The sequence below is a fragment of the Suncus etruscus genome, chromosome 1 (genome assembly GCF_024139225.1).
Source record: "Suncus etruscus isolate mSunEtr1 chromosome 1, mSunEtr1.pri.cur, whole genome shotgun sequence".
Classification (NCBI taxonomy): Eukaryota; Metazoa; Chordata; class Mammalia; order Eulipotyphla; family Soricidae; genus Suncus; species Suncus etruscus.
In genome coordinates this window covers 189628059-189641026 of record NC_064848.1, presented here as the reverse complement: position 1 = coordinate 189641026, position 12968 = coordinate 189628059, and the positions used below count along the sequence as shown (strand labels likewise).

General features: G+C 43.4%; 1 protein-coding gene across 1 annotated transcript in view; it reads left to right on the top strand.

The window, feature by feature from the left end:
- The first annotated feature begins 336 nt into the window (after positions 1-336).
- Positions 337-12968, top strand: part of STAT3 (signal transducer and activator of transcription 3) — a 66383-nt gene continuing 53751 nt past the window's right edge. Inside the window, exon 1 of the mRNA XM_049781710.1 lies at positions 337-543. The gene's annotated coding sequence lies outside the window, so the exon portion shown is untranslated. The remainder of the gene's footprint in view (positions 544-12968) is intronic.

Here is a 12968-nt window from a genome sequence, read left to right as displayed (position 1 = left end):
CTGCCCTCCCTCCCTCCGGGCTTCTCCGCTTTAGGCTTCTCGGCTCTTTCCCCCCCCCCCCGCCAGCAGCTGCGGAGGAGGGAGGAGCGGTGAATCATTGGAACAGCCGGCGTGGGGTGGGGGGCGTTCCCAGGACTCGCTTGGGCCACGCCTCTTTTCTTAGACGCTTCTTCTCATTGGTCGGCGGGTGGGGCTTCTGCTTCACCGCGGCCTCTGATTGGCCGAGCCATGTGGCCGTCTCATGAATTATGAAGAACAGTAAGTCTGGACCGGGCCGGAGGACTGGGCGGGGATTGGCTAGAGCGGGTGCAATTCAGTGGTTTCCGGAGCTGAGCAGGCGGCCTGGACGGGGAGGGGGGAATCTGGGGTTCGGACGCGCGTCGCGGCCCAGGGGGAGCCCGAACTAGATCCTTGACGATCGGCGCTCCTGCTTCCAGCCGGCGAGCCAGAGAGAGGTCCTGAGGCCTGAGGGAACCCCCGAGGCGCGCGCACCCCGGCGGCAGTGCAAGTCCTCGGCCTGTCGGGCCTCCGAGGGAGAAACAGGTGAAGGAGGGCGTGCAGGGTGGGGCCGGGGGAGCCGGATCTGGGGGTGTCTGTCTGGAGGGGATGTTTGGGGGGGACTTGTGGAGGGAAACGAGTGGGGCGGGAAGTGAGGGTGTAGGGGGACACGAGGACAGCTAAAGGGCTAAAGGGACAGCTCTCCTGAGTGACAGGAGGGGGCCTCTGAAGGGACTTTTGGGGGGATAGGGCCGGGGGAGCCAGATCTGGGGCTGTCTGTCTGGAGGGGCTGAGAGAGAGCATCGGGGCTGTTTGGGGGGCACTTATGGAGGGAAACTTGAGTGAGGCAGGAGGTGTGGGTGTGGGGGGGACACTGGGACAGCTAAAGGGCTAAAGAGACAGTTCTCCTGAGTGACAGGAGGGGGCCTCTGAAAGGACTTTTTTGGGGGTGGGTATTTGGGGGGCACGGGGAGGCCCTTGGAATGAAGTTTCATTCTGGGAGTTGCCAGAAAAGGGGTTCTATGTTTGAGGGGGGTAGTGGATCATGGGGTGCAAGAATGAGGGGGCCTCTCTCTGACTTCCTGCTCCGATTTCGGGGTGCTGGGGACTCTGCTGCGGTCCTGGAGAGTGTTGGTTACGAAGATTGCAGGATCACAGGTCGCCAGGCCCGGCCCGGCCACTATGCTGTTGGCCTGACTGTGCCCAGCGCGTGCCCGCCAAGGGGCAGCCCGTCATGCCCGCTGGAATCAGGAGTCGTATCTGTCTCTCTCCTTCTCCCGTCTTCTATACGGACTGGTTGGTTGGTTGACTCTTGCCTAAGAGTCAAGTTTCCTGTCGGGGTAATTGACAGTCCTGTTCTCTTTCTAAATTCCCTTCTGGTTTTGTTCGGTTAAGCCATGCTTCCCCCCACCCTCTTCTAAAAAGAAAAAACAAAAACAAAAAACGAAGCAAGCAAATCAGAAAAGACAAACCAGCGCAATAAAAATCCAACCTCTATCAAGCCAGATATTAGCGTGAAATGATCCCCCCCCCCCTTTTTTTTTCCTTCTCCGCCTGGACCGTGTTCTTTTATAAACACCTGGTCAACTGAGCCGGAAGATAAAATAATCGAGCCCTGGCCTTTTACTGGATTGTGGTGTTGCTTAATTGCACAGAACAGAGTGAACCAATCATGAGTGGGAGATTTCTGTCTCTGAGCCAAGATCTTGGGCAAATGCAGAGGAGAGAGACAAAGACTGGCTGGCCTTGGCGGGCCTTTGGGTGTGTGCAAACTTTTACCTGGGCTTGGTGGGGTGTGGGCGTGATTAAATTAGCAAAATTTAAGCTTCTATCCAAATAGTTTCTGACTTGTGTAGTACACTGCCTTCTATATCCTATTCAGTGACTCTTTCTTATTAACTATGTGATGTGTGTCAGGCTACTCTTTCTTATTAACAATATGAACTGTGTGCCGCTGGTTTGTGAGAAAACCCCTAATAGGAATGTTTATTCTGTGTAGATTGTAACTTTCCATCAGAAGAGTAAGTATACCTTCTCAATATTTTACATGGATCTCGACTTATTATGATTGGATTCAGCCAATTTTCTAGTTTGTTTTCTATTAAACATGTCTGTTTTTGGAGTCAACATGTTTGTTGACTTATTCCATATGTCAGATTGGAGTATGAACAGAAGTTTGCATAATGAGATGAGGGAACGAAGTCTACAATAAGCTCCCCTGCCCCCTGCAATTTGTTTTAGTACAAGTCTATCAGTTGATATTTATTTATCTCCGTTAGCACATCTACCGCGAAGAACCATTAGCAAATCCATGCATCTTAAGCTTTTTCTATTTCTAGGGGGAAGAAAAAACCATTAAGAAATAGCTGTGATTTGACCCACAAGAGGTGGGAAGTTCATATAGCATTAGCCTCACTCGGCAGATAAGGACTTGAGGTAAAGAAATAGGCATTTGCACAAGGCAGCTAAGCACCTTTATGGTCAAACCTGTATATTTTGTGAAGACTCCAAGGAAGGAGGCTGGAGAGATAGTACAGCAGGCAGTACAGCAGCTTGCCTTGCATGCAGCCAACTTGGTTCAATTCCTAGCACCCCATAAAAATCCCTCCAAGTGATCCCTGGTACTGAGCCAGGAGTAAACCCTGAGAACCATTGGGTGTGGCTTGAAAACAACCAAACAAAAAGGCAATTAAAAGAATCTAAGGAGATATTGAATAACAAGTGAAAAAGGAAGTACACAGAGGATTTGCATAGGCTTATTCTATCCTGCTCTGCTTATGGCTAACTCTTGGCTCTGTGCTCAGCGTTCACTCAGGGCTCATGGGGCCATATGGGATTCCAAGAACCAAACCTGAGTCAGCCATGTGCAAGGCAAGTGCCATTGTACTGTCTCTCCAGCCCAGTCTTATATGTCTGAGAGGAAAGAACAGTTTATAAAAAGACCTAGAGTTGTCTAGAAAAATCTTGCCAACAGAGAGATTTGATCTGGGTTCCAAATAATGGTTGGAATTTGATAGGTGAATGGAATTTGGAGTGAGGAGGGTGGTGATTTGATGCAAACAAAATCCTGGTAGATTAAGTAGGTAGGTAGGTAGGGGAGAAATAAGTACTTATAAATGGATTTATTCATGGGTCTCTGTAAATAACTCAAGAGAGAGAGTACATGCTTAGCATATGTGAGATCCTGAGTTTGGAACTCCATCACCATCTCGACATGGTTTTCGAAGAATCACTGTGAGGGCCTTAGTTGAATATAAGACCAAGGAGTTTCAATTTTGCCCTTCTGAAGGGGATACTCTTTGTAAAAATACTTGGGACCATGTACTGGTATTTAATTATGCAGCATCTACTTTGTGTCAGGCATATACCCCAAACTGATTAATAGATACTAAGTAAATCAGTGCATGTGGGGTCTCTGTTCTAGGGAATTTGTTGTTGGGCATGACTTTACAAACTGGATCGGTATCCAAAGAGATATGTTCTGATTTACCGAACTTAATATTTTGGGTAAAAAAAGCATAATATGTTCAACAGCAGTGTTTTTATTTTTAATGTCTTTCATATTAAAAATGTTTATTTTAAAAAAAAGTGTTTTTTAAAAAATAAAAAGTGTTTCTTTTAACTTTTGGTTAGTTTATGGAAACCATCAAAAATACTCGAGGGACATCCCCAAATTCTGATGAACTTCTAGTGTTCTGGAGTAGCTGTGGTAAAAGCTCTTAGCTATATGACCTCACTGGACTGTTTGAATCTTTGTTAGTTATGGTGAAAAGAATGAGTTTTGTGGTTGCACACTTGTTCCTAAGGAACTTTGGCCAACTATGATACATTTTATCAGAATAATCACAGAGGGTAAGTTGTTTGATATATAAGGAAGATATATATATATATATATACATATATATATGGATTTTTTAAAATTTAATTTATTGAAACCATTGTGAGCTACCAAAGTTTTTCATAATTGAATTTCAGATATACAGTAAGTCAGGACTATTTCCACCACCAGTGTCAACCTCCTTCCACCAATGAACCCTGAGAACTTCTTATACCGCCACCTTTTGGCCTGCCAGTTTAACAGGCCCATTTAAGTTTAGATTGTTAAAGTTTGGGGCCGGAGAGATAGCATGGAGGTAAGGCGTTTGCCTTCATGCAGGTCATCGGTTCGAATCCCGGCGTCCCATATGGTCCCCCGTGCCTGCCAGGAGCAATTTCTGAGCCTGGAGCCAGGAATAACCCCTGAGCACTGCCGGGTGTGACCCAAAAACTACAAAAAAAAAAAAAATAGATTGTTAAAGTTTAGGTAAGAATGGATTTTTATGTTAGTCACATCTCATTTATTTATTTAATTTTTTTTTTGGGGGGGTGGGTCACACCTGGCAGCGCTCAGGGATTATACTCCTGGTTCTACACTCAGAAATCGTTCCTGGCAGGCTCGGGGGACCATATAGGATGCTGGGATTCAAACCACTGTCCTTCTGCATGCAAGGCAAAAACCTTACCTCCATGCTATCTCTCTGGCTCCACACATCTCATTTATTATGGCCCTGTTTCTATGTAGTGCTGGGGATTGAACTCAGGTCCTCATATATGCAGGGTGGCAAGAGCTCCACCACTGAGCTATAGCTCTGGGTCCTCATTTCTCTATCATAATGTTGAAATCTTTACAAATCTTGGTTTTCAGATCTTTGTACATAATGTATATTGAGAGCCAATTATGATGAAAGGTCTGATCCAAGGATATTGCTATATGGTGCTTGTTTTTTTGGGGAGTGGGATGGGGGAGTGGTAATGCTCAGGGTTTTTCCCTGACTCTGTACTCAGGAATTACTCCTGACTAGGTTCGGATGCTGGGGATTGAGCCCACATTGGCTCAAGGTAAGCACCCTCCCACCACTGTACTATTTCTCTGGCCCTCTGGTGCCTGTATTAATAGGCTAAGACTGTGTGTAGCATCCGCATAGTCCGCATAGTCTCAGGGCAGGGAGGTGACGGGCTCAGATTCTAGAGTGCCACAGATCTGGGGCTGAATCCTAGATCTATGTCTTTCTAGTCAGAATATGAGCCTCTGAGATCTTATCTGTATCATAGGATAGAATAATAGTCTCTATCTCCCAGAGCTTGAAGATTCAGTGAGATAGAGCAGGTAAAATGCCTAGCACACAGGAAAAATTCCATACATCTAGGTTCTGATTATATATCTAGGAAGAAATTCTCTTTAGGGGTGAAAGAAAGTATTATAGAGGAACTTTTTTGTAGGAGTTATCTGGGGTTTGGACCACACTTGGATAACACTCATGTACTATTCCTGATGGTATGTTCAAGAGTGACCCGTGGTCATGCTCTGGTGCCAGGGATTTGAACTGGGGTCGCATGCAAGGTAATCAGTCACCTTACCTCCTGTATTGTGTCTCTGGCCCCTATATAGTACTTTATCAGGTGAGAATGTCTGAATAGGGTTTTATAGGATGAGTAGGAATTCTTTCCACAAAGTTGAATGGCTAAGGGAAGGTGAATGTGCAAACTTAGAGCAGCATAATATATTCAGGGAGCTCTAAGTGGAAGTTGTGAATTTTGGAGAACTAATGAGGAAAAAGATTTTAGGGCTGCACCTCTCATCTCTCCTTCCCTTCTGTTAATAGTAATTGCGATCACATGACATTAACTTAAGTTGTCCTATTTATTACATATAGCTTTGATATATATTACTATATATCTTATATTCTCTTACCTTGCATATTTATTTCTCCAGGGTTTTGGTTTTAGTTATTTATTTTGTGCTTTGTTTGTTTTGGGGCCACACTTGTAAGTTGCTCAGAGCTTAATTCTGGTGGGACTTAGGAGACCATATGGGATGCCAGGGATCAAACTAGGGTTGGCTGTGTGTAAGACAAGTGTCAAGACTGCTGTACTATCTCTCCAACCCTTCTTCAGGGTTTTTTTGAAAAGCTTTAATCTTGTACATATTTATTACAAACTCTTTAAAATGTGTTTTTTTGGGCACCAGAGATTGATCCCAGGCCCTAAAAATTCTTTCTTTTTTTCCCTCTCTTTACAATGATGGGGATTGAATCCAGGGCTTCACACATACAAGATAGACAGGCATTCAGGCATTCTACCATTGAGTCTCAACCCTACAAATTCCTTTTAAAAAACTTTGATTTTTGGTTTTTGGGTCACACCCAGTGATGCTCAGGGTTATTCCTGGCTCTGCGCTCAGAAATAGCTCCTGACTTGGGGAACCATCTGGGACTCTGGGGATCAAACCCAGGTTCGTCCTGGGTCAGCCGCATGCTAAGCAAATACCCTACACCTGTGCTATCGTTCTGGCCCCCTTTTATAGAGGGGGCCAGAGCAGTGGCGCAAGTGGTAAAGCATCTGCCTTGCCCACACTAGCCTAGGATGGACCATGGTTTGATCCACCGGCATCCCATATGGTTCCCCAAGCCAGGAGCAATTTCTGAGCGCATAGCCAGGAGTGATCCCCTAAGCATCACCAGGTGTGACCAAAAACCAAACCAAACCAAAACAAAAAAACTTTAAGGATCTGAAGCAATATCCTCATGGGCATCCCATGGGGGTGCCAAAACCAAACACCAAAACAAAAATCTTTTTTTAATTATCTGAATTTTATTTATTTATTTATTTTTGGGTTTTGCGCCACACCCAGCGGTGCTCAGGAGTTACTCCTGGCTCTGAGCTCAGAAATTGCTCCTGGTAGGCTCGGGGGACCATATGGGATGCTGGGGTTTGAACTGAATCTATACTGGGTTGTCTACATGCAAGGCAAACGCCCCACCTCTGTTCTATTTTTCCGGCCCTAACAAAAAACTTTTTTTTTTGTTTTGTTTGTTTTTGGGCCACACCCGGCGGTGCTCAGGGGTTACTCCTGGCTGTCTGCTCAGAAATAGCTCCTGGCAGGCATGGGGGACCATATGGGACACCGGGATTCGAACCAACCACCTTTGGTCCTGGATCGGCTGCATGCAAGGCAAACGCCGCTGTGCTATCTCTCCGGGCCCAACAAAAAACTTTTTAAGGCAATAATAGGGGATGCCAGAGTAATAGTATCAGGTATAATGCTTTCCTTGCATGCGACTGAATCCAATGTTTGATCCCCAGCATCCCATTATGGTCAGACTCTTGAACCCCCCAGAAAGTGATCTCTGAGCACAGAGCCAGGAATAAGTTCTGAGTACCTCCAGGGGTGACCCCAAAACAAAACAATAACTGGCAAGGCATATCTGTCCCCAATATAGTTTGGGTTATTCAGTTATCCTTTATGCTACTTCTGTTAGAGTAAGTGACCTTTGATTCTGACCTTATATTATTTTGGTCAAAAGAACTTATATTTTGAGCTTTTCTAAGGTAACCAATATTGTAATATCACATTGAGCTGGGCTTTGTGGTTTGACAGTTTCATGGTCCAAAGTTGCTGATGGAGTTAAAAGAATGTCTGTAAGTCAGACTCCTTAGGTTTTATCCCAAGATCCCTTATCTCTTCAGTTTTATTATTAAGGAAATATGGGTCCTAGGTCCAAATGCAGGGTAGTCCTAAGGATTAAGCAAGATAGTGTATATAAGCTGCTTTGTACTGTGCCTGGATGGTAGCCAAATTATTAATAATTGCAGTATCTAACATTAAAGTCAGGTAAATTCTGTTGCATCAAAGCTATTCATAACCCAAAAGGGGGAAAAAAAGTGTCTAAAAGGCAAAAATACTGAAATGAATAGGGACCAGGGGAATTTTTATTGGGTTGGTGAGCATGGAGGCCTCACATAAAGGGAATAGGCCAGGCAAACCCTGAAGTCCTGATTTCACAAATATCTTGTAATGTCTTTCTGCAGCTTTCAGAATGTTTTCTATTATTTTGGCCCATTTATTTTCAGTAGTTTTTAATACACTAAACATGTATCACTACCAAAAAATTTGAACATCTATTTAGAGTTCTTCATGACAAAGCAAAAGTATGATATTACCAAAGGTTTGAGGAATAGAGGTTAAGAATGTTTCCAGAAGCCAACAAAAACTCCTTAGTTTAGCAAAATACAGAATGTGGGACAGCAGACATACAATTTAGGGGTGAAGTAGCATTCCAGGCAGAGTGGGATAAGTGATCTGTAGACATTAGGTGTCCTGTCGAATCTGTGTGCATGCATGCGTGTGTGTGTGTGTGTGTGTGTGTGTGTGTGTGTGTGTGTGTGTGTGTGTGTGTGTGTGTGTGTGTATCTGGCAGCAAAGTCCTATTTTCCTATCCATAACTTTCTTTAGCAAACAAGTCTGTATTTAAACTGGTTTGTGGTTGAGAACCAACCACCTGCCCCCGAAAACCTCTCACACCACCTCTCCTGTTTTGTAAGGGAGAGGCCAGGAAAGAAAGGAGCTCAGAGAGTTGCTTTTATGGCTGAATGTGGGCCAGGAGGAAGCCAGCGAACTTGAAAGAGAAAGTAAACTATCTTCTGGTAAATAAATGTCTCCCCATTAGAAAGGAGGAGGTTAGGAGGGGATTTTGGGTAGTTTTTGGAGATGCCATTTCTGAAAATTGATTTGGAGTGGTGAGGGTGAGTCGGAGTTAGGAAACCTACTCAGTGGGGGTGTTACCTTCCCCTGTTTTGTGGATTGCTTTTTTTTTTCCTTTTGGTTTTGGGGCCACACCCAGTGATCCTCAGGGGTGACTCCTGGCTGTGAGCTCAGAAATCGCTCCTGGCTTGGGGGACTTTATGGGACACCCGGGGATCAAACTGTGGTCTGTCCTGCCACTGTACCACTACTCAGGCCCCATGTGGATTGCTTTAATTGGGGTGTGTTAGCCTGACCTTGTTCTGAGAACTGAAATGTGAACTTAACCACCTGCTTCACAAAAGCTTCCCCAAATGCCACTTTTCTGATCTTTCTAATGTTAATTTTGTTTTCTTTTGAGCACACACTTTTCCTGATAGAACACATTAGATTCTCTTTTGTTCTCCCTTTCACTTCCCCCATCCACCCAAATGCAACCCTGGAAACCGCAAAAAACCCAAGACGTTAGCAATGTAATTACTGTCCATAAAAACCAAGCACAGTGCGATATATTGCATGGAATTAGCATTAAAATAGGTAGCCTTTGAATGTTTTTCCTGTTTGTGGTTTTGACACCATAAATATTTAATATCTGACTGCCTGACAAATCAGTTTTGTATTTTTTTTGTATTTGGGCCTCTTTTATCAATATACTTAGGAAAAACACATTTATTGAAAGCATAATTAAAACAAAATAGAATGCACACTTGCCCTCCTCTCCTACGATGGGTATTTTATTTTTTCTTTTCTTTTTGTTTTGTTTTTCTTTTGTTGTTGATGCTTTAGGACCACACCCAGCAATGCTCAGAGATTTTTTTTTTGAGGGGTGGGGGTCCTCACCTGGCAGCGCTCTGGGGTTCCTGGCTCTACGCTTAGAAATCGCCCCCGGCAGGCTCGGGGGACCCTATGGGATGCCTGGATTTGAACCAACATCTTTCTGCATGCAAGGCAAATGCCTTACCTCTGTGCTATCTTTCTGGCCCTAGAGCATTTAGTTTTTGTTCTCTTTCCTCTAACTTATTTTGTTTAACACAGTGCCCTCCAGTTCCATCCATGTTGTAGGCAGCTGTGTGATTGCTTCTTTACTTCATTCTATTGTATATATCACAGAGGTATTCCACAACTTCTTTATCTATCCACCTGACATTGGACATTTAGATGGGTTCCATACCCTGGCTGTTGTGTTAAGTGCTGCATTGAAAACAGATGTGTGTATTTGGTTTTTGACCCACACCTAGTGATCCTCAGTGGTTACTCCTACACTTAGGAATCAATACTATTGGTGTTCGGGAGATCTTATGGGATGTCAGGGGTCCAACCTGGGTGAGCTGCATGCAAGGTAAGCACCCTATCCACTGTACTATCACTCCAGCTCCAATTTATTTAGGCTACATTTATAGTTCTTGGGGGACCAGATGTAGTGCGGGTGATCAAACCTGGGTCTGCGGTATGCAAGGTAAGCATTTATTTTATTTTTATTTATTTATTTATTTATTTTGGTTTTTGGGCCACACCCAGCGATGGTCTGGGGTTACTCCTGGCTGTCTGCTCAGAAATAGCTCCTGGCAGGCACGGGGGACCATATGGGACACTGGGATTCGAACCAACCACCTTTGGTCCTGGATCGGCTGTTTGCAAGGCAAACGCCGCTGTGCTAACTCTCCGGGCCCTCATTTATTTTTTTTTAAGGTAAGCATTTTTTAAATTTGTTTTTGGGCTTTACCTAGCAGTGCTCAGGGATCAGTCCTGGTGGAGCTTGGAGGAGCATAATGAGGTGCTGGGGATTGAACGTGGATTGGCCACATACACGGCAAGTCTTTTTATCCCTGGATGTTATAATTGATTTAATCTCCTAACAATTAGCATAGATTGTAAGATCTAAAGAAAAGAATCATAGTATATATTTTCATATTTGTCTTTTTTTGTTTTTGTTTTTGTTTTTGGGTCAAACCCGGTGGTGCTCAGGGGTTACTCCTGGCTGTCTGCTCAGAAATAGCTCCTGGCAGGCACGGGGGACCATATGGGACACCGGGATTCGAACCAACCACCTTTGGTCCTGGATCGGCTGCTTGCAAGGCAAACACCACTGTGCTATCTCTCCGGGCCCTCATATTTGTCTTTGAACACTTGTCTGTGTATATATAATATATATGTTATATATATATATATATAGGGCCTCATCTGGTGGTGTTCAGTTATCACTCCTAGTGAACTATATTGGGAAACTGGGATTGGACCTAGGTCAAATGTGCATGTACAAAGGTTTTTTTTTTTTTTTTTTTTTTTTTTTTTGGCAAACACCTTACCAGGTGTACTATATATATATATATATTTAATGTTTTAGTGGTATGCATGCTATTTGGAAATGCAGCTTTTTGGTTACTTGAGTGCTTATTTATTCTCTTAAATATAATCTTCCAATCTTTCATTGATTTTTGTTTGGGGTTACATCTGACAGTGCTCAGGGGGGCTACTCTTGTCCTTGGGAGTTTGCTCAATGAGACTTGGGGGACCTTGAGGTGCCAGGGATTGAACTTGGACCTTCTACATGTAAAGCATGCAGTCAGCCCACTGAATTAATTTTCTGCCCCCCCCCTTTTTTTTTAACTTGTTATTTATGTGCCTATGATGCTAGGCTTCCGCTTTCATTAATTCAACTACTTCATTCCCCAAATACAATAAACTTCTGTCCAGGCTTGGTGAAAGCAGAGGTTGTTTTGTTCTGCTTTTGTTCCCTTGGATAGATTATTCACTGATGATTCTGTTCGAACTGTAACAGCAATTCTCAGAGTGTGGTTCATGAGATGCTATTTTTACACAAAAGGATGACTGATATACCAGTGGAATTTTATACAAATTTCCTTCCCTTCTCAATTCCTTCTTTCCTCCCTCCTTCCTTTCTTTTCTTTTTCCCTCCCCTTCCCATCCCCTTTCTTTTCGTTTCCTTTTGTTTCCTCACTCAGCATTGCTCAAAGACTCTGTATTTAGGGATATGCAGTGTCACGTATGGAACTGGGTTCAGCCACATGCAAGGCAAGCACTCTAACTCCTGCATCATCTCTCTGGCCCCTCAGATTAATTTCTATTACAATTTCTTGATTTGGGGGGCGGTCCTAGGGGTGTCAAAGGCAGTGCACCGAGGCTACTGCTAGAATGCTGCTTGTGGACCTCTCCCAGCTGTGTTACGGCTTGATCAGGTGCCTTGATCAAACTCAGGCTTTCTGATGCAAAACCCAGATACTAGTTCTCTGAATTATCTGTCAGGTCTCCAATGGACATTTCTAGTGACAATCTTTATGTCTGTTCTGTTTTGGGGCCACACTTAGGGATGCTCCGAGATCACTCTTGCATTAAGTATCCCAGAATTATTCCCACTGTGTGTATATGTGTGGATGGTGGAGATGCAGGGCACGTGACAACATATGGGATACTAGAGATCTAATCCGGCTCATCCACATACAGGGCAAGACTCCTACTCACTATACTATTTCTCCAGCCCCTTCTAGTGTTAATCTCGGTCTAGAAAGAATGGTGTTTAAAGTCTATAGGTATTGTTCTGTTTCAGATTTGACTTTATAATAATGCTTTCATTTAGTACATGTAAAATAAATAAAGCTCTCATTTCCCTTCTTGCAGTTGTAAAACATTCCAGGAGAAATTTCCTGTTGGGGATGAACAGCAAAGATAAGACTGGTCTGGGAGTGTAAACACTCCCAAGTTTGTATTCTGTATTCTGGCTCTATCTGTGGTCACTTAAGATTTCTGTCCTTATCTTGTAAAATGAAAATAAACATTTTGTTGATAGGATTGTTATATTATCTTGGCCACCTCAGGGTTCTCTGGGTGAGTGATGGACTGGAAAGTCCAATGTGAATTCTTGCTTCATGAATAATACAGTTGGAATTATGTTTCTAAATTCTTTTCAGTTCAATTCAATTCTTAGGTTCTTTCTAATTATTTTCCTTTCTAAGTCATGGCCACTACCTCACTTAAATTGTTAGGTTATAAGCCTATGAGTGATTGAGTTTTTCCTGAATCTTCTCCTATGTGGTTACTAATGGATAAAACCAGATATATATTTTTTTATTTTATGTTTGGGCCACACCTGGTGACATTCAGGATTTATTCCTGGATCTGCACTTAGGAATCATTCCTGGCAATACTTAGTGACCATAAAGGATGCCAGGGATCGGGCCCCATTATGTCTTATGTACGTGCCCTACCCAATGTACTATCTCTTCAACTCTATCTTCAAAAGTGTTTACATCATGCCAACCTATGTACAATAAGGTCCTTTACTCTTCTACTTATATTTATTTTAATAAGTCTTTCCTAGAAAAGCATATCTTAAGCTTTACTTTGTTATACTTGCCATTGATTTTAAGAAACCTTTAGCAGGGGTCTCAAACTC